Raw genomic sequence first — 23,145 nt, forward strand, 5'->3', positions numbered from 1 at the left:
GAATCCGAAAAGTAGTTTAACTATAATGTCTAACAGTCGCGTAAACATAAGAAATCATGAAGCAGGCAGCTCAAGACTGACGGATGGGGAGTCACCGTGGATGCCCTAACTATCTCTACATCAAATTTTATCAAAATCCGTTCGGTAGTTTTTAAGTTTCTTACGTTCAGACAGACAGACAGACGCGGTGGGCAAATTTTGTTTAACAATATGTAAGAATGTACGAAATTGGCGAAGATAATCACTATTTTTGTATATCATTGATTTACAGATTAAAATTTTATGTGTCATACGTAAAAATGACAAGCAAACTGTTTCATTCGATCAAATGGATCAACGAAATAATCGGTAATAATGAGATCGTTGCAAAAGTTTTTCGGCATGGATTTGGATATCGAGAGAGGAGACAAAATAGTATTGCTCGCGGTATATGGGCTATTAAATATTTTTTTAATATGAACAAACTGAATTTATATTTAATAATACACTAATTTAAAAGCATAAGGATATATTATTGTTAAATTTTTAAATGTTGTTCCTTTATTATTACATTCGATTGATGAATACGGTAACAGACACCTATTTGTAGTTCAAATCATAATATAAAATTTATTATAATTGTGGTCCATGACCCCCACGACCCACCTTGATCCGTACCTGGAATCATTGCGGACCTTGTGTTGTTATGCGCGCCACACAAGGTTTTCTTCGAAGCCGGCACCATAAACACAATACAATGCACTTTGCTTACACTTGTATAGGTCGTCGAATTACATGTTAGTTGTCTTGGTACCATGACAATCGGGTTGAATTTATGGGTAAAAGAAATCTAGACTTTATGAGTTGATACATAGAGCTGTGATTCGATTTTTAGCGTGATACAGCCAGCTAGTGATCTTGTAGATATGATGATAAAGGAATCAGATGGAATATGGGTGTGCTGCTGACTTTTAACTTAATATTATAAGAGCCATATTGGCATTACACATCGGTCAGGTGAAAAATATCGTAACGATAAATCGTATCGGAGCTTGCAGTTGCGGTTGAGTAGGCTACTAATTAATTGTAGAGATCGAACTGAGTACAATGTTGCCAATTTACTTCATTGCATCTACAATAATACTACCAGGATAATAGAATCCATCCAATTATGCTTAAAACAAAATTTAAAGACTACCATTTTGTCATAATGATTATATGATATTTAGTATATGTTGTGCTGTGCCACTATCTTCAGTGATATTATGAGAATTAAAAAAATGTTACCACGCAGATTTTATTTCAAAAAGCCAATATTTAAATGACTCGACATTTAAAAACAATTTAATGGAGTGGAACCTTCATTGGAGTTTATTCTCTCTGTGATAAACGTTTAGTTACTATACAAAGCAGAGTTATAGTTACTAGCATAAATAAAATAGTGCACTTTGATAATGCAATATACACCTTATACCCAATGAGTAATGGTAATATTGTATAAAACATTATATATAACTGTTATATGTATATTACTATATTATCTATATGTATACATAAGATATAATTCCTAGAATATAAAGGTAAACTTCGTTATCGTTTTAAACCTTATTTATAAATATTTTTATAATGGGTATTAATTGCTTGTGATTCTCTAAGTAGTAGAGTCGTGTTAGAATGCTATAAACACCTTCTAAGATCTATATTTTTTTCGGTATAACCCCTATTCCTTAAATACTGCCAATTCCTCTACATTTGATAGAGGTACTGCCTCGCTAGCGTGGTTCTATTACCGTACGTCTGCAGTACTGAGATCTTGGGTTCGATCCCCGGGTCGGGCAGTGACATTAGGTTTTTCTACTCAGTATCAATCCCGAGTCTGGAATATGTGCCCGATATGGCGATAGGCCAGCACCCTATCAGAAGGTACGGAATATGCATTTCGAAAAGTGGGTTCACCAGTTGCGCCTCTGCCTACCCCTTCGACGACTAAAGGCATGAGTATGTCCTGTAGTATAGAGGCGTTGTATAATACGACAAAATGTCAATTAAAAATCGACCTAGCCTATCTTAAAAATGAGATTAATAAAGTCCATAATGGGTCACTTGGTAAGTATGTACTCGGGGTCGCAGCTTGATAAAGATACCGCACCTTACGATGCCTTTGACCCGTCTCTCTCGTATCAAGAATGACGAGTTGAATTCGAAACGCTGACTTGAGATGTGACCCATAACTCGATCTACCTGCCTCAGGCTGGGGAACTCCCCAGCCTGGTGTGAGGCACAGGATCTTGAGTGTGTGTGGAAAGAATTTCGTCCAGAAAAAAAAGTGGTCGTCTATTGTCATCTAGCGACCAACCTAAGAAAGTGTTTAAGCATAAAAACTATTTTTGTTTGCATCCAACACGCATCTACCTGCTCTTATCTTCGATATAAGGATAAGGATATTTTTTGTAAAACTGCGTCTGTGCGGCTTAGTTAAATAAAATTATTGTTAATAATATCTGATTTGCAAGATTACATCTACTATAGTTTTAGAGCAGCCTATAAATGCATAGGTACAATATAAATATATACGTACTGTGTACCTATATGATCTAGAAGTACTTATATTGAAGTAGGAACTGCAATATGTACCGTTGAGTGTTAGCTAGCGGCGGACGTATTTGTACGGAATTATTTTGAATTCTGAAATTTAAAATATATAATGAAAATGCATTTTATAATTTGTAATTGTAACATTGTTATCGCGGATTGATAATCGCCAATTAATATTGTATGTATAATGAACATTAAATGCGATAGAATCATGATAAATTATAGGTTTTTCCAATAATAATAAAAATATTTCGTAGGTACGCTTGAAACCTCTTTTATGTTTTTTTTTTTAAGTATGAAAAATTAAAAAAAGAAACGTCACGTCAACGTTTCAAATTTAATAATTTAAATACATTTGTATTGTAATGCAAGATAAAAAAAACCAGTCCTCAACTAATATGAAATAAAATTAATTATATTTGATGTAAAATTCCATTGTTATCAACGCCACGGATTTGCTTTCTGTCGTTAAGTATAAAACAAGCAATTATATCTAGCAGTCAGTAAATGTTAATTGTTACGTGCTGATAACGAGATATTTGTCCCAGCATCTCAGTACTGGCTGGACGTGTTGAAAAAAAAAACAATTAAAAAAGAAAACAAAAAGAAGAGTTTTTAAAAATGCGGTGGCATGGTTGTGGCGCGCCGAGCCGCGTCCCGCCTAACACCAATACACAACTTTAGTTTATTCAGTCCGCGTCGGTGTGCGCTAGTGTACACGTCTCTGACGTTTTTCGTCGTGTTTCATACCCATACACGTACAGTGAACAGCTGATTTCGTGAACAATATTGTGTTTAGTGTGTGAAGTCTCTAAAATCGAGGTATGTTATGAATTTTATGTGTATTGTAATGTAAACATTGTTTTTAAACGTTAAATTCGTGCGATAACACGTTATCCGCGCCGGACACAACGGTGCTTAGTAACTCGGTTTTATGAATGAGCATGTTTATAATGTCATTAGAGTTTCATTTCGTGGTTAAATTGCCGATAAATGTACTAAACTTCGACGTTTGCGGAATTTTTTAGGTTAATCTGTCTGTTCGTGTATTTTTATTTGTGTTAAAGGTTGAATGTATTCATTGAAGTTTTGTCGGCAGAATGTTTTCGCCCTTTGCTTATCTTACAAGATATTGCTATGGAAAATTATGGAATGCACTCGCGAGTTCGCGAATATGCACGTTTATTCTCATTTCTCTCCAACAATTTCTGATGGAATAACTTTAGAATGTAATGTATGTAATTCTTTGGTTTGCAACATATATGTTAACATTATTATTGAGTCTGATATATGAAGTGATTCATGTGTACATAATGCATAATTAATAAGTAGATTATTATACTTATATATTATTATGGCCAATGAGTCTCAGCGTGATGAGCTCAGTGCCATGCAGTGCTTCGTTCATCCTATACCCATTTACAACTGTTTATAAGAAGGCGCAGAGCAGTCAAATAAAAGAATCTTCTCGTTTAACAAGAAAAGATCAATACACAGCTGTCAGAGTCGGTCGTAAAAGCAGCAAAGTAAATTAAATTAACGTTTCTTAGCACCTATACGTATTTATATATTATAAACTGTTACAGCGACCTGTAATTGAACTTATCTAGATAGAAAATTGTTAAATATCCATTAGTAATGGGTTAGCGTAAGATATTCATCGCGGCGTCGCGTCGCGTTGGTTACGGGCTGTTATTAATAGTTATTATTAAAATATAAATTTATCCTTGATCAGTATGTTTATTAAGTTGTATCAAGTTGTATGCAACTGAAAGTATGACGGGAAGTGTGATGTTCATGTTGTGTTCTTCATCACCACCAAAACTGTTCAAAATAACTTATTCGCTTGTCACTATGAGTCTCATAATGCCTAGTAATTACATATGCTACAAACAGTTGTGTTCCGGTTTGAAGAACATTGTAGCCAGTGTAACTACTGAACATAAGACTTAACATCTCATGTCTCAGGATGGCGAGCGCAGTGGAATACCAAGTAATACTTTCTAATTCAATGTGTTGTATAGTGTTTCTACTGTTTATGGGCGGTCGTATCGTTTATCATCAGGCGAACGGTAAGCTCGTCTCATCATCCAAAGCAATAAAAAAAATCTCAAAGACCATAAGCTCCTATTCGTCGAGGAGAAATAAGCATAAATACTTTGTCAATCAATCTCACCAGACCATCTTATTCGCCGACTCTACGTTAAAATAGAGTGGCTGTAGAAGGAAGGTTATGGACAAAAAAATAACGGATTTTTATAGACGTTCGTTTTCAACTTTTACGATCCCTTAATGCATGTTAATTATAGGCAATTAAATGCTCCCTTCGTAAAGTTGAGCTTCGTAGACTATCAATTAGTTTCTCGAAGGTTCGATGGAGTGAAACATCCAGTTTGAATTACAATGTTGGTGTTTGAGACTTATCGATGGCGAGATTTATGGTAAAATTATTTTCATCAGTCATATTGCCCGATTGCTTTATTCTAGCAAGAATAGATTCTAACGTTAAAGAAGGAATCTATATTATTTTATTGTACCAATATCATAAGAGAAGTATTTAACTCAAGCAAATAAATTTTTGACCCTTACGGGCTGTAGGGAATTAATATATACCTTAGTTATTTATACCGGTCAAGGATAACTAAACAAAATTGATTTATTACCCCATGCTTTAACGGTGAAGAAAAACGTCGTGAGGAAACCTGCATATCTGAGAAGTATTTTGAGGGTGTGTGAAGTCTACCAATCCGCCCTAGGACAGCGTTGTGGACTAAGACCTAATCTCTCTCAGTTGTAGAAGACCCGTAACCAGCAATGGGACGGTAAATAATACAAGGCTGATATTATATATTATTATAACCCAAAAATGTAAAGTGATTTAATTATGGATTAAACACTACAATTAAAAACCTACCAATAATGAAGATTTCGCTAGATGTCGCTTTTCGTACAACTGTCGTGGTGTGTTATATGATATTTAGTTGTTCAATATGTAACGGTTAACAATGTATCTTGCGCCATATAAAAGTAATGATAAACAGAAATTGTCATTATACATGCACCGCTAGATTAGATAGTGGTTTATCTACGAGTGTGGAAAACCAGCAGTGTAAACATTACTCGTTTTTTCATTTAATAATGTCGCCTTGGCTGTGAAGTCAGGGTTAGCATTTGATTTTCAGTACGTGAAAATATATTATACTATTAAAAATACATGTGGATTAATTGCGTTAGAGTTTCTTTCATACTGGCACGATAAAGTGACCCCACTGCACGTGACGGTAACTGGAGTCGGCTGACGAGAGATGATTACCCCTCGGCAGTCGACACAATTATGTCGGCCTGTTGGAACCGTATATACATACATAGGCTGGTTCCAGAACGCGCCACACTTACGTAGTCTTCTATTGCGGGATTTTAACGCTATCCGGGCCAATATAAAATATATCCTGCTGCCAGCAAAAATATCTATAAGTATACATATTATTATGTTGTATATGCTATGAAAGGACTCTTTTACCTCTACCTATCATTTTGGGGAACAGGCATTATGTGTATTATTTATTTGCTCACGAAGTCAAATGAGTCCTGATGATAAGTCATCGTTGGTCATAACTATATCTGTATTCTTTCATAGGAGTAAAATTAATATACCGACTGCTTCGGTGCCGTAGGTGTGATTCGTACGCGGTAGGACCACGACTGCCGCGCTGAGATCCTGGGTTTGAACCACGTGTCGGCTCAAAAATAAATGTGACTGGGTTTTCCCATCTTAATTACTCAGTCGCAGCTAGGAGTCACGAAGTTGGCAGTGTGATACCCCAAGCCGTTGGTTCTACGCCTGATCTCATTCCGGTCATGTCAGATAACCGTCTCTACTGACTATGAGAGTGAAGGAACAGAGAGTGCACCTGTGCATTGCGCACACTTGTGCACTATAATATCTCCTGCGTACCTGGTCGATCTCCGTTGAGATCGGCTACTGTGGCTGAAGTTCGGCTAGGAAAGATTCAATTCACAATTAATAAGGATGTGTCTTAACACAAGGGCTTGTTCGGATTCAATCATTTTAGACACGCATCCTTTGTTCTGCAGGCGTGGGCTAATTTTAATGAGTGCCCACTCAGCGAGGGTTCTACCAGTGCACAATGAAATTGACTCTTCGTTCTGGTCTTTTGCCTTCTGTATTTCTATCACTATTATAGTAGAATGATATACAATAATTCGTCAAATCCGTAATAATATATACTAATATTAAAAGAGGAAAAGTTTGTGGGTTTGTTTGTAAGTTAGTAGGGGCTAATCTCTGGAAATACAAATATTGTTGATTCCGTGCATCCCCTCCTGAAATGCACATTATTTTGATTTGCAGCCAATACTATTAGATAGACGATTTTATAAGGAACATTTTGCTACTTTAAAATTTTTAAAAAGATCGAAAATTGTTTTTTGCGGTATTTTTTTGTAAATCTTTGCATATTCGCCCTAACTCTGTGCCGTAAATTTATAGCACGAATATGACGTATGACGTATGCTCGTAGGACGTAAGCTCAGGGGAGGTCTTAGATGTTAATAATAATGATTGCTTTCGATCGATTATTAGGGGATTCCTAACTTTGAGTGATTACTTTCTGTAAAGCCAGTACTTATACAGTACTAAATGTAACTATAATTCCGCCCTATAATGGTTATTTACTTTCTGGTATCGGTCAAAGTCGATCTCAAAGAAATTACGATTTTGGGTCGATTTCCATAGGGGATCCTAATCTCTGACTTCGAATAATGGTACGTATTAGCCAAATAAAATTAGCCATCTTGTGGGTATATCAAACAAACTTTAATATGTTTGGTTTATTTTCGCTATCGGTGCGAATATACCGCACGATTGGAATTGGTGAAATCAGTCTATAATAATACTATCTATTAATATATAGTATGGTTATTTGAATGCAAATTTTTTCTTGTTAACACAATATGCTTTAAACCAGCCAGTACTTTCGATAAAAAAAATTGCTCTATGGATTACTAAAAAAAACCTAAGACGCCTGTTCGTTTTATAAATAATGTGGAACATAAATTTTAAAAGTGTTATAAAAAAATAACGACGCGTAAAGATTAAAAATAGTTTTTTTTTTAAAAACAAACAACTCGAGCCGACCCGTGTCCTTCAGACGTAGGAAATTTCCACAGTCGACTCGGAATGTTTTTTTTCGACCCATTGGCTCGTCTTTGTTTTTTTTTATGCTCGGTTGCACGGTGTTTGTTTACAGATGAATGGGTATTGTAAAATATCAAATGCAGGTCCGTGTTTTTGAATAAGGAACGGCTTTTGTTAGATACGTTACAGAGTTAAGTCGTATATATTTTTATATGAGTCGGATTTTGTGTAGATGTCTTACATAAATGTGTAAGTAGAGTTTGCAATGTTATTTTGTAATATAAAACTATAAAATCCTGCTAATTTGAGCCCAATGTGTGGATGACATACGGAACATTTTTGCGTGCAATACAACGTATCTCTCTACAATCTCTCTCTTGTATTTAGAGAGATTCGCATCACTTGGGCTTATCTAAATAATATAAAAGTTCCACGTGAAATACATTGATATTTTTGCCTTCTGTATTTTACCATAATTTTTGCATCACATGCCACAAAGTGTTATCTATATCAATCAAGTTTTATCACTTCACGTACGATAAGAAGTGATAAGAGTATTAGTTAATATTTATATTTTTTATGATCATTAGATTATTGTATTTCTTTATTGTCGTTAAGTGAAATGTTTTGATACATTTATCTTTAAATAAATACAAAAGCATTAGAACTATTCGATAAAGTGAATGCTTTCAACAGTTTTAAGGTATTATTTAATGATTTTTCTTCTGTATGTATATTAAAGACTGACAGCCTCAGTGGTGTAGTTGAACTGCATGCGCGGTACGGCAGCGCTGAGTTCCTGGGTTCAAATCTCGGGTTGGGCAAAGTGATAGTTGTTTTTTTATGCTCAGTATCAGCCTGGGGCCTGGAATTTGTGCCCGATATAGCGATAGTCTCGCCCCCTATCACATCATGGGACGAAACACACTTGACGAAAAGTGGCCCTGGTTGCGCCTCTGCATACCCCTTCGGAGATAAATGCGTGATGTATGTATGTATATCAAAGCAGCACTAAACGTTTAAATTATAATTTACAACGGTGTCGCATTCTTTGATCCGTAATGACCTTGAAACTCATTGAGAAGTGATGGTATTTTAAAATCTAAACGTAGCTAAGGATCACTTTAAAAGGGTGAGAACTAAGACCAAAAGTTGCTTTCAAAACATGTTTTGCCAACCCTAATTCGGTTGAATGACAATGGAGATCTTGTATCGCTACCTGTTACTGCATATACGGTTCAAAATAACCGTTATATTTAACATACAAATTATCAGGTAGCGTGAACGTTCTTGCTTAATATCTATCAGTTAATAATGGCTTTGTATTGGTTTGGAGACATGTTATTAGTTAATTACAGGGCAATGAGACTGAAAATCAAATGTGTAAGGTGTAAAGTAGTATCTAGAACTTTCCATTATATTAGAATTGTTAAATAAATACCTACTTTGTATAAAATTGCTTTAGTACTGTAATTGTTACGGTGTTATGTTATTGGTGGTAGGTCTCTCATATGTGAGAGTCCGCCTGGGTAGATACCACCGCAATGTCTATTTCTGCCGCCAATCACCAGTTTATAGTCACAGTTGTGTTCCGGTTTGAAGGATATTGTATCCAGTGTAACTACTGGATATAATAAGACTTAACATCTCATGTCTCAGGATGGCGAGCGCAATGGAATACCACACAATAATTTGTAATTCAAGGTGTTGGATGGTGTTTTTACTGTTTTTGGGCGGTCGTATCGCTTACCATCAGGCGAGCGGCAAGCTTGTCTCGTCATTCAAAGTAAAAAAAAGGATTTAGGATATATTTTATATCTGCCAGGATAGTGACTACAAGGTATTAAAACCAGCCATAGTTGCCCACGCAAGTCTGTCTGTTTCGGGATCAGCCTGTGTGTATCCGGTTCCAACAGGCCGGCATAATTGTGTCGACTGTCGAAGGGTAATCATCACTCGTCAGTCCACATTCTATTGGATCCCACTCCACTTACCATCAGGTACAGTGGGGTCACTTTGTCATGCACATTTAAAAAAAGAACGCTGTTTTGTACTTTTCAAAAAGATAAAGCTAGTTTTGACATTTATAAGTAAGATATAATGTCTATGTTAACTAGATAGGTACCACTTAAACTGACGCAAAATGAGAATCTTTATAGTTCTCTTCGATTGCTAGATATAAAATAAATCATATTTCTGTGTGTAGGTGTAACATGTGTATTGAGGCAAAGATATAATTTATTTTCGCGTCAAATTTCACAGAAATCTCGGTGTTGTGACGTCATAATCTAGTATAATAAATACTAAGATTATAATCATATTCCTTCGGGGTATAAATTATTTCCAATTCCTTCGCAGAACTATCATTGTTTTGACGTCATTTTGTTTCATTATATTGGGATATGAGATTCGTCATCGCGTATTTGCTGTTAAAATCTTATGTTTATTCTGTATGATGACGTCAGAATCCGTCGATTTTACGTCTGGTGTTGCTAGTAATAACTGGGGAATTTCCGTTGATTAACTATAGTTTTGTTCGCAGATAAGTACTTTGTTGTGTGACCTTGGAACTGTTGTTATGAGGAAGCTATAGGTAAAAGTAGTGTCAATGGCAAATGTTTTCTTATTAAAATTATTAATAATACTAATATTCTCATTTGTCACTTTAAATTACAAGGTATTAATTGCAATGCAATCTTCACCTTGAATCTTAGATAATAAAATTCACTTTAAATAATCTACTGAATTTATCTTTTACAATTTCAACTGAACTCTATTCAACTGGTGCTCCATTTTGGAGTATAGAGTATAATAATAAATCTTTATAAATAGCCCGAATGTAAATATGTTTCAACGGATCAAATCACGTAACATTATATTTAGTTACACATTTTGGTGATGCATGGACATTTAGAGCGCATTCGAATGGTTTCTTTGTTATAAATGTCTGTATTGTAAGAAAATTAATCCATCTTCCTCAGACTAGTTCTAAGTTTAAATAGCAGTAATGGGTTTTAAGCAAATAAAGTTATTTGTAGCCATTTTAGTATTTATATTTAAAGACAGAGAGTCTGAAATAGTTTTCATGTTTCTTGTCTTTACAAAGCGGCTAGTCTTCGTGACTCATGTCACTGTTCTAAATTTAAATTTACTTATTCAGTTTAGGTTCCAATGAATAATCTTTAAAAGTCCTAACGGATTTCTCTAATGATGTGTATATTACTCCTCTTATTTTGATTTTTATTTTAAGAATTATTTTCTATAGCGGGTTATTTTTCTTTTACATGGATTACTATACATATAAATAAAATCTTGGTTATAGAATGCAGTTTTAATTTTAAATTGAATTTAAAAAAATGTCGTCAGTGCGTTAAGTTTATTTGTGTCGCGCAACATGTACTTATAGTTACAGAACTAAATATAAAGAATTGTTCGAAAAACTTTGGAATACAATTAAACCAGCTACTTATTATATTGTTATGAACAAAGTAAATGTGCAACAATATATTTATATTCCGCATACTTTGTAACAAAATTACTCTGCATTACAAAATAAATATTAAATCAGAGGTTTTGCGAACTCACCTGGCAACACCTGCGGTAGTAAATGTTTATGTGTTTATAAATTGAAAATTATTTACGAGATTATTTTTCATGCCAGCACTGCAAAAACGATTGACGCTTACCAAAGCCGATATTTAACATATTTATGCAAAATGTAAACAATTCTTGTAGTTTTATGACTATGGTGTTAACTTTTTTATTTTGATTTATGAGCCAGTGTGTAGGTACTTCTGTGCATCGTACAAGGTTATAGAAATATTAGCTTTAGCTCGCGGCCCCGTCCGCATGCCAATGTTTTTCCGGGATAAAAGCCCTGCTATATATTTTCCCGGGATAGAAAGTAGCTTATGTCCTTCCCAGGGTCTTAAACTATCTTCATACCAAATTTCATTGAAATCCATTGGGTAGTTTTTGTTTATCGCGTTCAAACTGGCTTACATATGGGGCAGGGGACTTTGTTTGAATATATTTTTAGAACTCTTTATGGTGAACAATTCCGTCATAAGTACATGTTTGTTGCGTGACTTTAACTGTTAACGCGGCGCACGCAACGGAAACTCTCAAAAGGAATATATTTATAAAATAATATATTTTCCCCGTTTTTGCAACATTTTTCTTTGATGCTTCGCTCCTATTAGTTATATTATTAATTCTTGTATTTCCTGTAAATGTTTTTATTGTTGGCGGCTTAGGTAAATGAGTTTCTGAGGATAATTAAAATATTTTATATGTAGGTAACTGTACAAGGTATGAAGTATAAGTAGAATACAATAGGTAGCTGTATAAGTGTTTATTCTATAGAAGTTTTTTTATCTAAGGACGGAGCAAGTGCAAGAGCAAGTTTCTCAGTGCTGTTGGGCACAGCATTACTCCGTCCTTAGATAAAACACCTCTATGAATAAGAGGGTAATGTTATAAAGAGGAGTATTTTGTGAATTTGTTTGGGATGTAGAACTAATGTTTAGAACTACTGACTTAATATTGAAAATTATTTCACTGATAAAAAACATTTTTTTTTATATAGTTGCAATGAAATAGGCGTTTGTCTTCCATCTCACCTGATGGAAAAAGTAGATGAAGACGGAGGTGGTACACGCCCATCCAAAAGAATAATATTTAATCATTTCTTAATACTATAGGCTATTTCTACACCCGGGAAAATATAAACCGGGTCTTTTATTCCCAAAGAACTTTTTCACACGGTCCGAGCCACGGGCAAAAGCTAGTGTGTTATACATACATAGGTACCAACAGTTATTACTTATTAGTTATTTCGATGTCGATCCAAAAGGTGTATAAAATATATAGAATTTACCTTCCGGTGTTTGTAGGTGTTTTGCAAATTACAGGGAATCTGATATGTTGTTCTTTCTAACCGTGAAGTCATGGGTTTGATGACGGATGGTAGTTTAAATTATTTTGTATTGTCAAGGCAATTATTCAATATATCTGTTGATTGTCAATAACCTAAAATATGTATAATGGTGAAATAATACAAATTGTAAGGGTCTTGAGATACAAGCTATTTAAGCTTAGTACAAGAATTGTGATTTCAATATTATTAACTTTTTGATAATAAACGTTTATTATTATTGTATCATTATTTATGAATATGGAATTATTATGCAAAGCCGCGAGCAATCGCTCGTAAATTATAAAATCCTCTACTTCTGGAACGGCTTTTCCTTATTTAGCTAAGGATACTATGTTACCGGTCCATTATCATGCTTGTCAAGAAAGGGTTGGGTGTGGCAAAACCTTGTTTGCTTGCAAGTGGTTCACGGGAAATAACCTTGCTAATGAATACGCACGACTTCTCGGAGCTGATTTTGTAAACGTCATATAAATGCAATATGATTTAATTATACACATAATTGTAAAGTAGAGGACGGTTCCTACTCTGGCAAGGGTTTATATAATACTTTTGCAAACTTAGTAATGGGGTATTTGACTTATTTTTATTTATAACTTTTATACACTTTGTACGTTAATTATAAAACAAAAGAAATCATTGAAATCTGGTGAAAAATCCACAAGTTATAGGCAATTTAAATTAGGTAGTAGGGGTGAGTGTTAACATACAGAAAAAGGACGAAATACTTGTATTTGACATTAACGGGCATTACAATCCGTGTGAAAGAAAGAGATGGAGCGATTTCCCCACTCTACACCAACTCCTGCACGTAGCATTTTTAAAAAATTTGTATTACTCTCTCATTTCTTATCGAATTTTAATGCTGTTTTCACAGGACTTCTTTTTTGTAATTTATTGCTGTTACATATAAAAAAAATCACAAAATCAGATATAATTAAAAATGTTATTAACATATATTCAGAAATATTTCCTTTTTCAATACTTTTACCCTTGGCCACGTCTCATAAAGAAAACGCAGTGTTACAACAACATTCGTGAGTCAGTGACGGAAATAAACTCTAGTTACAAGTCATTGTTTCACTTTTTAATTATCAACAAACGTCCATTGAAGTATCGCAGACGTGTTTTTCAAAATATTTGCTAAATTCATTGGCACTGGAGTCGAAAGATTTTTAATTAGAGATATGTTGTAGATCTCTCGTATACGTGAGGTATGTGGCACCGTAACGATTTCTGCACCTGATGTGGAGTGGGTTCAAATATAATGTCGACTGACGAGAGATAATTACTCCTCGGCAGTCGACAATTATGCCGGCCTGTTGGAATTGGATATGCACAGGCTGATCATAGCAGTGGTGGATATAAAATATATTCTACCACCAGCAAAATTATTTCCGCCACCGGACAACATTTTTCAAGCGTGTGCTTTATTCGTAGTACATAATAATCAGTAGTGTAGTAAAAGGGACAATATATCAAAATTTGGGGGCCCTTCAGGGCAGTGCAAACTTTTGGGTATCCGCTTAGGTATGGGCCAAGTATGGCCCTAAAGCTCGAGGATGTATCCCTGATCCGAACAATACGAAGGTAGCAATACACCTGGTAATTATTCTATGAGCCCTGTAATAACTTGGCATTATGAGAATGAAGCGTATTAGTGACGAGCGCAGTAGAATTTAGAAAATTTGAAGAGGCATACTAAGATTGTGATGAACAATAAAGCATGCTAGGATTATGATGTTTCTGCATTAAATTGTTAATGACCACACTTACCTCATAAAAATTATTAGGAAATATTTACTTTATTTTTCTATGTGGTAGCGGGACTTCAGACTTCTCCGATTATGCAGCACCATTCATACTCTCAAAACATCACAGCATAAAAGTAATAATATTTATTATAACCAGGTCTGAATCTATTAACACGGAGACCTACATAATATCTAGAATAAAATAATTTACGGTACTTTATCTATTTTGTTCAAATATTGTGTGAAACATGATTCGACACGTGCTTGACGTGAGCGTCATCATTTCTTAATTGTTCATAGCAATCTAACCAATAGTTAGGCGGTTTGGTGGGTTTTATGATGGTAATCAACTATCACACCCTCATGCCCTTTATTGCCGAAAGGGGAAGGCAGAGACGTAACTGGTGTACCCACTTTCCGCCATGTATCCCGTTCCTAAATGTGTTGAGGGCGAGCCTACGACATCGGGTATAAATTTCATACTCCGGGCTGATACTGAGTAGAAAATCCTAACACAACTTGCCCGACCGGGGAATCGAACTATAGGCCTCAAGCAGTGCACTTGCACCGTAGTACAACTTTGCCACCAAGGCATTCACAGATTATCAATGGCCATAAATATCCACATTACAAGAATCATCGACGCGTAGCCAACATTTGAAGTTCCTGAATGAGATCTCTTCTTTAATAACCTAAGTCGTATTGGTCAGGAAAAACGGCAAGCGATTCATATTACTTTAAACATAGATGCTTCTTTAATCTTTAATGAAGTAATCACAGTTAATGTGATACACTCCCCAAGAAAGGATATGCAGTAGTCCAACCAGTGTACCCATTTTTCGTCGCGTCTATTCCGTCCTATGATATGATAGGGTGCAAGCTCATATATGACATGGAACAACATGTATTGCATATCTTGACGAACTCAAAAACGTCAGACGTATCAGCCATTGCAAATCTAATCGAAGCTCGTTCCGTCCCTGCGAATGGATATTTCCATATTTCCTTAGCGGGTAAAAGGACGCGTATAACCAGTTTTACGCACACCATAGTATAAGTAAAAGTCGTAAGTCAAGTCTGCAGGAGCGTGCGCCGACCTTATAGGGTGAACGATCTCTGGAGACTGGCTGTGGGACGGCTGAGGCACACGTTTTATTGCTTTCGTTTGCAATAGGGTACCGGACTCAATTTTGTTCTTTACTATTAACAAATATTTACATAATATAAATTATAACACAAAAGGAATTACTGAAATTCGATAAAAAATCAACAAGTTATGTCGTTGAATTTTGGTGGAAGGGGTAGTTAACAAGAAACAGAAAAGAGACGAAATACCCACATGTGACGTCATCGGGAATTACGACGCGTGCAAAAGAAAGAGATGAAGCGTTATCCCCACATCGCGCCCACTTCTGCACATTACAATATTTTAAATATGAATTACTCGTTAATTGTTTAACCAATATTTATGCAGTTTTCGCAGCAGTGCTTCTTTTTCGTATTATTAACCATTACATATAGAATAATGTACAAAATCAAGCATAGGCCGGTCCCCTATTGTTTATGGTTTCCCAGGATATTGAAATGTTGTTGCTGTGGTCGTTTGGGGATATCGTATTTCGTTATGGAAGCATAATTTTGAATCTTATTCTAGTATCGAATCTACACATATGCCTTTATTCCTGAACAGGTTGGCAGAGGTAATCATGGCGAAACCACTTTTAGCCTGTATGTTTTGTCCCATGATGTGATGGAGGGCGAGCTTATCGCCACATCGCGCACAAATTGCAGACTCCGGGCTGACATTTAGTCGAAAAATCGATATCGATTTCATATATATCGATTCAAAGCCAGGACCTCAGAGCCGTGTCTTGCCTCGCACGTAATATAACGTCACCGACTCGAATTGAATCTTGTGTTAATTTGAATTTGTAATAAGTTTGCAATATAAATTATTTGAATATAAAATGGCTTAGACGGAAATTGTAACATCTAACGGAATGTAATAAACTAGAATAATATTTTTTGCGTGCTCGTGCTTTTCTCAAACTCTCGTTTTTTTTAATCTGATTATTTACATAGTACCTTTGTCTTCCATAAAATCTACGCAGTAAATATTGTTTATTTAATTAAACATAATCAGGAATACAAAAGAAAAAGTATTTTCAATATGAGTAAGTTAGAAAATATGAACACTCCATTAGCATCAAATTATCCTTAATCGAAATCCTTAGTGGGCCATCAAAAACTAAAACCTTATTGGCAATAAAACCATTCTTTTAATGGTAATGGTATCTGTTTGAGGAATGAATATAGGTCGCGGTCAGCCGCGCCTAATATCCGTAAAAACTATGAAACTCGCTTAATGGACGAAACTTACATACGTTTTATGTTTTTCTTGTCTTTGGTTCATTGTGTTAAAAAACATGTGGTCATTAGACTTAACACCCACCACTACAACTCCTGTAAGCCAACTGATTTTGGAACGCATTCTATGACACCGAGCGATGAAACTCGGGAAGTCTCAGGGAACACTAAAGTAATGTCTATTGGTGGTAGGTCTCTCATATGTGAGAGTCTGCCTGGGTAGGTACCACCGCAATGTCTATTTCTGCCGCCAAGTAACAGTGCGTAGTCAATGTTGTGTTCTGGTTTGAAGGACATTGTAGCCAGTGTAAATACTGAACATAATGAGACTTAACATCTCATGTCTCAGGATGGCGAGCGCAGTGGAATACCAAATAATATGTAATAACATGGTGTTGGATGGTATTTTTACTGTTTATGCTATTAAGGCCAACGTGAGCTAAGAGCTGAACCTGAGTGGACTAACAAAGAAATATGAAAGGTGGGTTTAAGTTTGGACTTATAAATATACTTTGATTAAGGCATTGTTTTTATGGCATAAATACTTCGAATTTTATGAGTTTCTATAATTGTACTTTACTTAACGTTTACGGTGTCACACTCCCTGTTGTCCTGCCTATCATCAGAGAAGGTGGGTAGAGCAATGACATTGTCTTTAAATTGATTTTTAAACATAATCCAAAAAAATAATTTAAACTTTGGTGTAAAGAAATAAAAGAAATACAAAATTGATAGTCAGTAATAACCTTTACAACCGATAAATTGGATTTTAAGAGGGAAGTTTTTTTACAATAGTTTGTACTAAATTTGATATTCCACATGTGAGTGATGTAGCAGACAAAACCAGCATAACAAACAAACGCTAATGGAATTGAGTGACCGCGGAACGCGTCTCGTTATACGCGCCAGTTGCTGCCAACCTCTTTTTATGTTCGTGCAAAAATTATGCTATGGGTAGGGGAAGACTTGTTTGTTGTTTTCATCCAAGTATTAACTTAATACTTTATTTAGGTTTATAAACAACATGCATAGTGAAATTTCGTTGGGTTAAGAATAACCTCCATTAAAAAACAACGCCGTATTCAACCATGCATTTTTATTTCTAAGTGCATAATTTAGTACTAATGTATTGCCTTGATTCTAATACCTTTTAATTTAATTATTTAAAAATTTTACGAAAAAAGCTAACAAAAATAAAAGATATTTGTTCTAATACTTTTTTCTTTATTTGGTTGAGCCTATTTTAACGACAAAAACTAACAAAAATTATAAGTTTCTATATCTAAATATTTGCAATAATTACTATAATTTTCGTTCAATACTAGTCACTATGAACCTAACATTAACAACGTCTGACCTATCGTAACGTTTTTATTGGACAATTGATATCGATATCGCTTGGAGACCGATATATATAGACTAGCACCGCCTGATAGTTATCAATTGATAATAATTAGTATAAATAAAGAGTGCTCCCAGCGGTCCCGTAGTACTTTTCCTACACTTGACAGAGCTATCGTTACGACCTTTGATGTTAGGCATGATAAGTAATTTATCTTTAATTAAAGATGGTACGATAGGAGGAAATAAATGGAACGTTACTTTTATATGAGTGTTTTTGCCATTACTAGAAATATTTCTCGAAATAAACAATGGACTGTATACTAATCCATATGATGTGTTTGCACGACAAATTTCGTGCAAATTTGTTTACAAACATGCTTCCAGATACCTTTTCGAACTTTTTGTTTTTTTTATTGATTTGAATGACAAGACGGGCTTGTCGTTTGCCTAATAAGCGATACGACCGCCCATAAACAGTAGAAACACCATCCAACACCTTGAATTACAAAGTATTGTTTGGTATTCCACTGCGCTCGCCATCCTGAGACATGAAATGTTAAGTCTTATTACGTTCAGAAGTTACACTGGCTACAATGTTCTTCAGTCCGGAACACAGAAGTGACTACACTTTGTTACCTAGCGGCAGAAATAGACGTTGCGGTGGTACCTACCCCGGCGGACTCTCACATATGAGAGACCTACCACGAGTAAAATAGTAATAGAGCTTTTGCCCGCTATACATTTTGAATACATTTGCAAATTATATTAAAGCTTTCACCTTCACAGCTGAGTTACCTATTACAAGGCACTAAAAACTAAATTGCGAAAGCCATAACGATTTTACGCCGATGCTCAGAATACGCAAAGCCCAGACGGCCATAGACGGTTTTGGCAGAATTCTGGAATATGTGACGTCACGCCTGTCTCGGACGGGAATAGCCTTGCGACAAATGACGTCAGTTGGCAGGTACTGTCAGCCACGAATTCGGTGGCACATGTAAAGTTGGGAATCGGGTAAAATTACATTATTGTTTCACGACGTTTTCCTATGATTAGATAAGTACCTACCAATTGACCATCGAAGGCTTTGAAGATAAAGTAATTTTGTAGTGTTTATTACTTGAAGTTAATTAGACCTGATAGACTTGTTCTGGTTTTTATTACAGAATGTATATTCTAATAATCTATGATCCCAGATCGTGACAATTACGTGAGCCACTATGGCGGGTAATAAAAACTTGTACGGTGGTCGCTATACGGGCGAATATAAATATTCTACCACCAGCAAAAAAAAAATTAATAAAATATTCCATTATACGCATAAATTAAATTTATTAAAAACTAGCTTTTGCCCGCGGCTCCGCCCGCGTTATAAAGTTTTTCAGGCTAAAGTTTTCCGTTATAAAAGTAGTAGTTTCCCGGGAGCCTATGTTCTTCCCAGGGTCTCAAACTGTCTCCATACCAAATTTCATCTTAATACGTCGGGAAGTTTTTGAGTTTAACACGTTCAGGCAGACAGATGCAGCGGGGGACTTTTGTTTTATAATATATTTTTTAGAACTTTTTAAGAGGAACAATTCCGTCATACATCATTGTTGCATAACTTTAACCGTTTACGCAGCGCACGCAACGGAAGCTCTCAAAACTAATAATTTTTCCTCGATTTGCAACATGTTTTCATTACTGTTCCGCTCCTATTGGTCATAGCGTGATGATATATAGCCAATAGCACTCCAGGAACAAAGGGCTATCCAACACAAAAAGATTTTTTCAGTTCAAACCGGTAGTTCCTGAAATTAGCCATTACTGCTTCGCTCCTATTGGTCATAGCGTGATGATATATAGCCTATAGCGCTCCACAAATAAAGGGCTATCTAACACAAAACGAATTTTTCAGTTGAAACCGGTAGTTCCTGAGATTAGACATTACTGCTCCGCTCCTATTGGTCATAGCGTGATGATATATAACTTTGAGCACTCCACAAACAAAGGACTATTCAAAACAAAAAGATATTTTTCAGTTTGAATCGGTAGTTTCGTAGATTAGCCATTACTGCTCCGCTCCTATTGGGTATAGCGTGATGATATATAGCCTATAGTACTCCACGAACAAAGGGCTATCCAACGCAAAAAGAATTTTTCAGTTTGAATCGGTAGTTTCTGAGATTAGCCATTACTGCTCCGCTCCTATTGCGTATAGCGTGATGATATATAGCCTATAGCACTCCACGAACAAAGGGCTATCCAACGCAAAAAGAATTTTTCAGTTGGAACCGGTAGTTCCTGAGATAAGACAATACTGCTCCGCTCCTATTAGGTATAGCGTGATGATATATAGCCTATGGTACTCCACGAACAAAGGGCTATCCAACACAGAAAGAATTTTTCAGTTCGAACCGGTAGTTCCTGAGATAAGACATTACTGCTCCGCTCCTATTGGGTATAGCGTGATGATATATAGCCTATAGCACTCCACGAACAAAGGGCTATCCAACGCAAAAAGAATTTTTCAGTTTGGACCGGTAGTTCCTGAGATTAGCGCGTTCAAACAAACAAACAAACAAACAAACAAACTCTTCAGCTTTATATAATAGTATAGATATAGATTCAAATCGCAGACGTCCTTCAGAGGTGCATTAGGATTCTTTATTCTATTTTTTATTTAAACAGCCAGTTAAACTATAATGGATCAAAAGTATTCGCATTCAAAACAAAACACATAAAAAGTTATTTTTTGTCAGTAGCGCGTCTGTGAGGTAACAGTTGATTCCGAGTAGTAAGGCAAGATGTTCGGATTAATTTTGCACGTTTTTTACTGTGACGATCATAATTCTAATTCTTACTATAATGCTATGTTAGCTATCTTTAGTTCGGGCATACATTTTACTGAAAGGTGAAATTGTAACTTGCCATTCTTCTTCTGAAAGGTCGGCATTGAAATATGGTTCTTTAGCATTGTAGCACAAAGTCGGTAATCGTGATCACTTGTGTGTATAGTGTGTTTATTTAGCGAGTTTATGATATAATTAAAACGTATTATGTTGCAACGATTATCTTGATATTTTATTTGATTGATCATTTGCTGTACCGAGTTTATGCGATTTTAGAGCTTAGGCTTTTCAGCTTAGAGATATTTTTAGGCAGTCATAATAATTACAGCGCCATCTTTTGGTATATTTTCACATTAATATACGTTCTGATTTGGGATTGGACTAAAACACTATGAGTAGGTAATAGGTTATGCATACAAAAACTGGCTACACCGTGGTTGTATATATTTGCTCTTGACAACACTAATATATATTTCGAGTTGAATTTTTGCTGGCTGCCAATTTTTGTCTCGTGATTTACATTTAAATAGCACGTGAGAAGTCAGTGGAAAGTGAAGCCTATCATCCAGTTTTGTTTTTACAAGACTATTTGAAAGACTACGAACAGTTATGTGTAATTACGTTTCCATGACCGTTGTAGATGAATCTGTAGAATCATTAAACTTATGCAAAGATCTATGGTTGACTTTTAAATAAATTACGATGTAATAAAAATTCCAAAATAATATTTAACAGGTTTGTGATAAATATTACTTACACTTGAAGTAGTTATATTACCTACTACCTACCACTTGGTACCAATAGGTACTGGTTACACGCGTAGTTTTAAAACTATATTAAGGTGGAGGACCTTTGGGGGTATGAAAAACATTGAGTTCCCACACATGTAGATTTGATTTAAATTTGTCAAAAGGATAGTCGCAAATTAAGACATCTGGTTGCTTATTTATAATAATACAATCATTTTATTAGAAGAATTATTTTTGATGTATTAAATCATCGTTCGATCGAGTCATTTATTGTTATTGGATTGAATAGAATTAATAACTAGTAGTAATAATATTTACCCATAAATATGTCAACGTAACGCGGAAGCTATGATATCCGCAATTATTGGTTTTTATTAATATTTAGGTAAATAACATTGTATGTACTACATAAGTACCTTTTATAAACTGCATCAGAATATACGAACCTATTAATAAAGGAAAATAACAATAATTATTTACAAACAAACCAAACCGCAATTTTCCATGCAAGCAAAATAAAATAACTGCAAATTATTTTATACTACTCGAATAAATATAATTGGATTTGAGTTGCTGTCAATCATGAACTGTGTCATGGCTTCATGCCAGGAGTACTAGTCTGTGATGGATAAAAAAATACTTATGACGTCACGTGCATGACAGTTATTGCGTTCGAATAGTTGTTTTGCGTAAAATGCGAAAAGTTATATTGTATTATGTAGTTTATTTTTGTACAATGCGAATAGTGCGAACGTTGGCATTGAAATTTTGCGGGTGTTTAGTTATTTTGGCTAAACGCTAAGGTTTTTTTTTTAAATATTTATTGATTTTGAAGAAGTTTGTTAGTAGTCTATTTTGGAACAAGCGTGCTGAATTATTTGTCAAGTTTGTTTATTAGACTGTTTCGGTGGCGTTATTGTATAAAATATGCCTGCAGTGCTAAGGTTTCGGGTTCGAACTCCGAGCCAGGCAAAGTGATATTGGGTTTTTCTAGACGGCCAGTATGCCAATAAGTCATCTGATGGTAAATCGTTCCATCCATAATAAAGGTATATTACTTATAAGGCGATATCTAGAACTTGAAGTACTGTTTGGTATTGTACTGGGTTCGTGATCTTGAGACAGACATAATGTCCAATATTTATTCCCTTATTATAAATAAAATGCACTCAGTATTCGGAGGAATGCAAGCGTTCTAATTTTATTTCGCTCAGTGATTTTCCATTAAAGTGAGCGAGATTGCCTCGGTGGCGTGTTTATAGTTGATACTGTATCCGCGGTACGGCAGCACTCTAAGATCCTGGATTCGAATCCCGGGTCGGGCAAAGTGATATTTGGGTTTTTCTGCTAAGTATCAGGCCGGAGTCAGGAATTTGTGCCCGATATGGCGATAGGCTCGCCCCCTATCATGGGACGGAACACACTTGGCGAA

General features: G+C 35.3%; 1 protein-coding gene across 1 annotated transcript in view; it reads left to right on the forward strand.

Moving 5' to 3' along the window:
• The first annotated feature begins 2,973 nt into the window (after window positions 1–2,973).
• LOC115448689 overlaps window positions 2,974–23,145 on the forward strand; it is a 41,703-nt gene continuing 21,531 nt past the window's right edge. Inside the window, exon 1 of the mRNA XM_030176201.2 lies at window positions 2,974–3,396. The gene's annotated coding sequence lies outside the window, so the exon portion shown is untranslated. The remainder of the gene's footprint in view (window positions 3,397–23,145) is intronic.

This window comes from Manduca sexta, chromosome 12 (genome assembly GCF_014839805.1).
Source record: "Manduca sexta isolate Smith_Timp_Sample1 chromosome 12, JHU_Msex_v1.0, whole genome shotgun sequence".
NCBI classification, from domain to species: Eukaryota; Metazoa; Arthropoda; class Insecta; order Lepidoptera; family Sphingidae; genus Manduca; species Manduca sexta.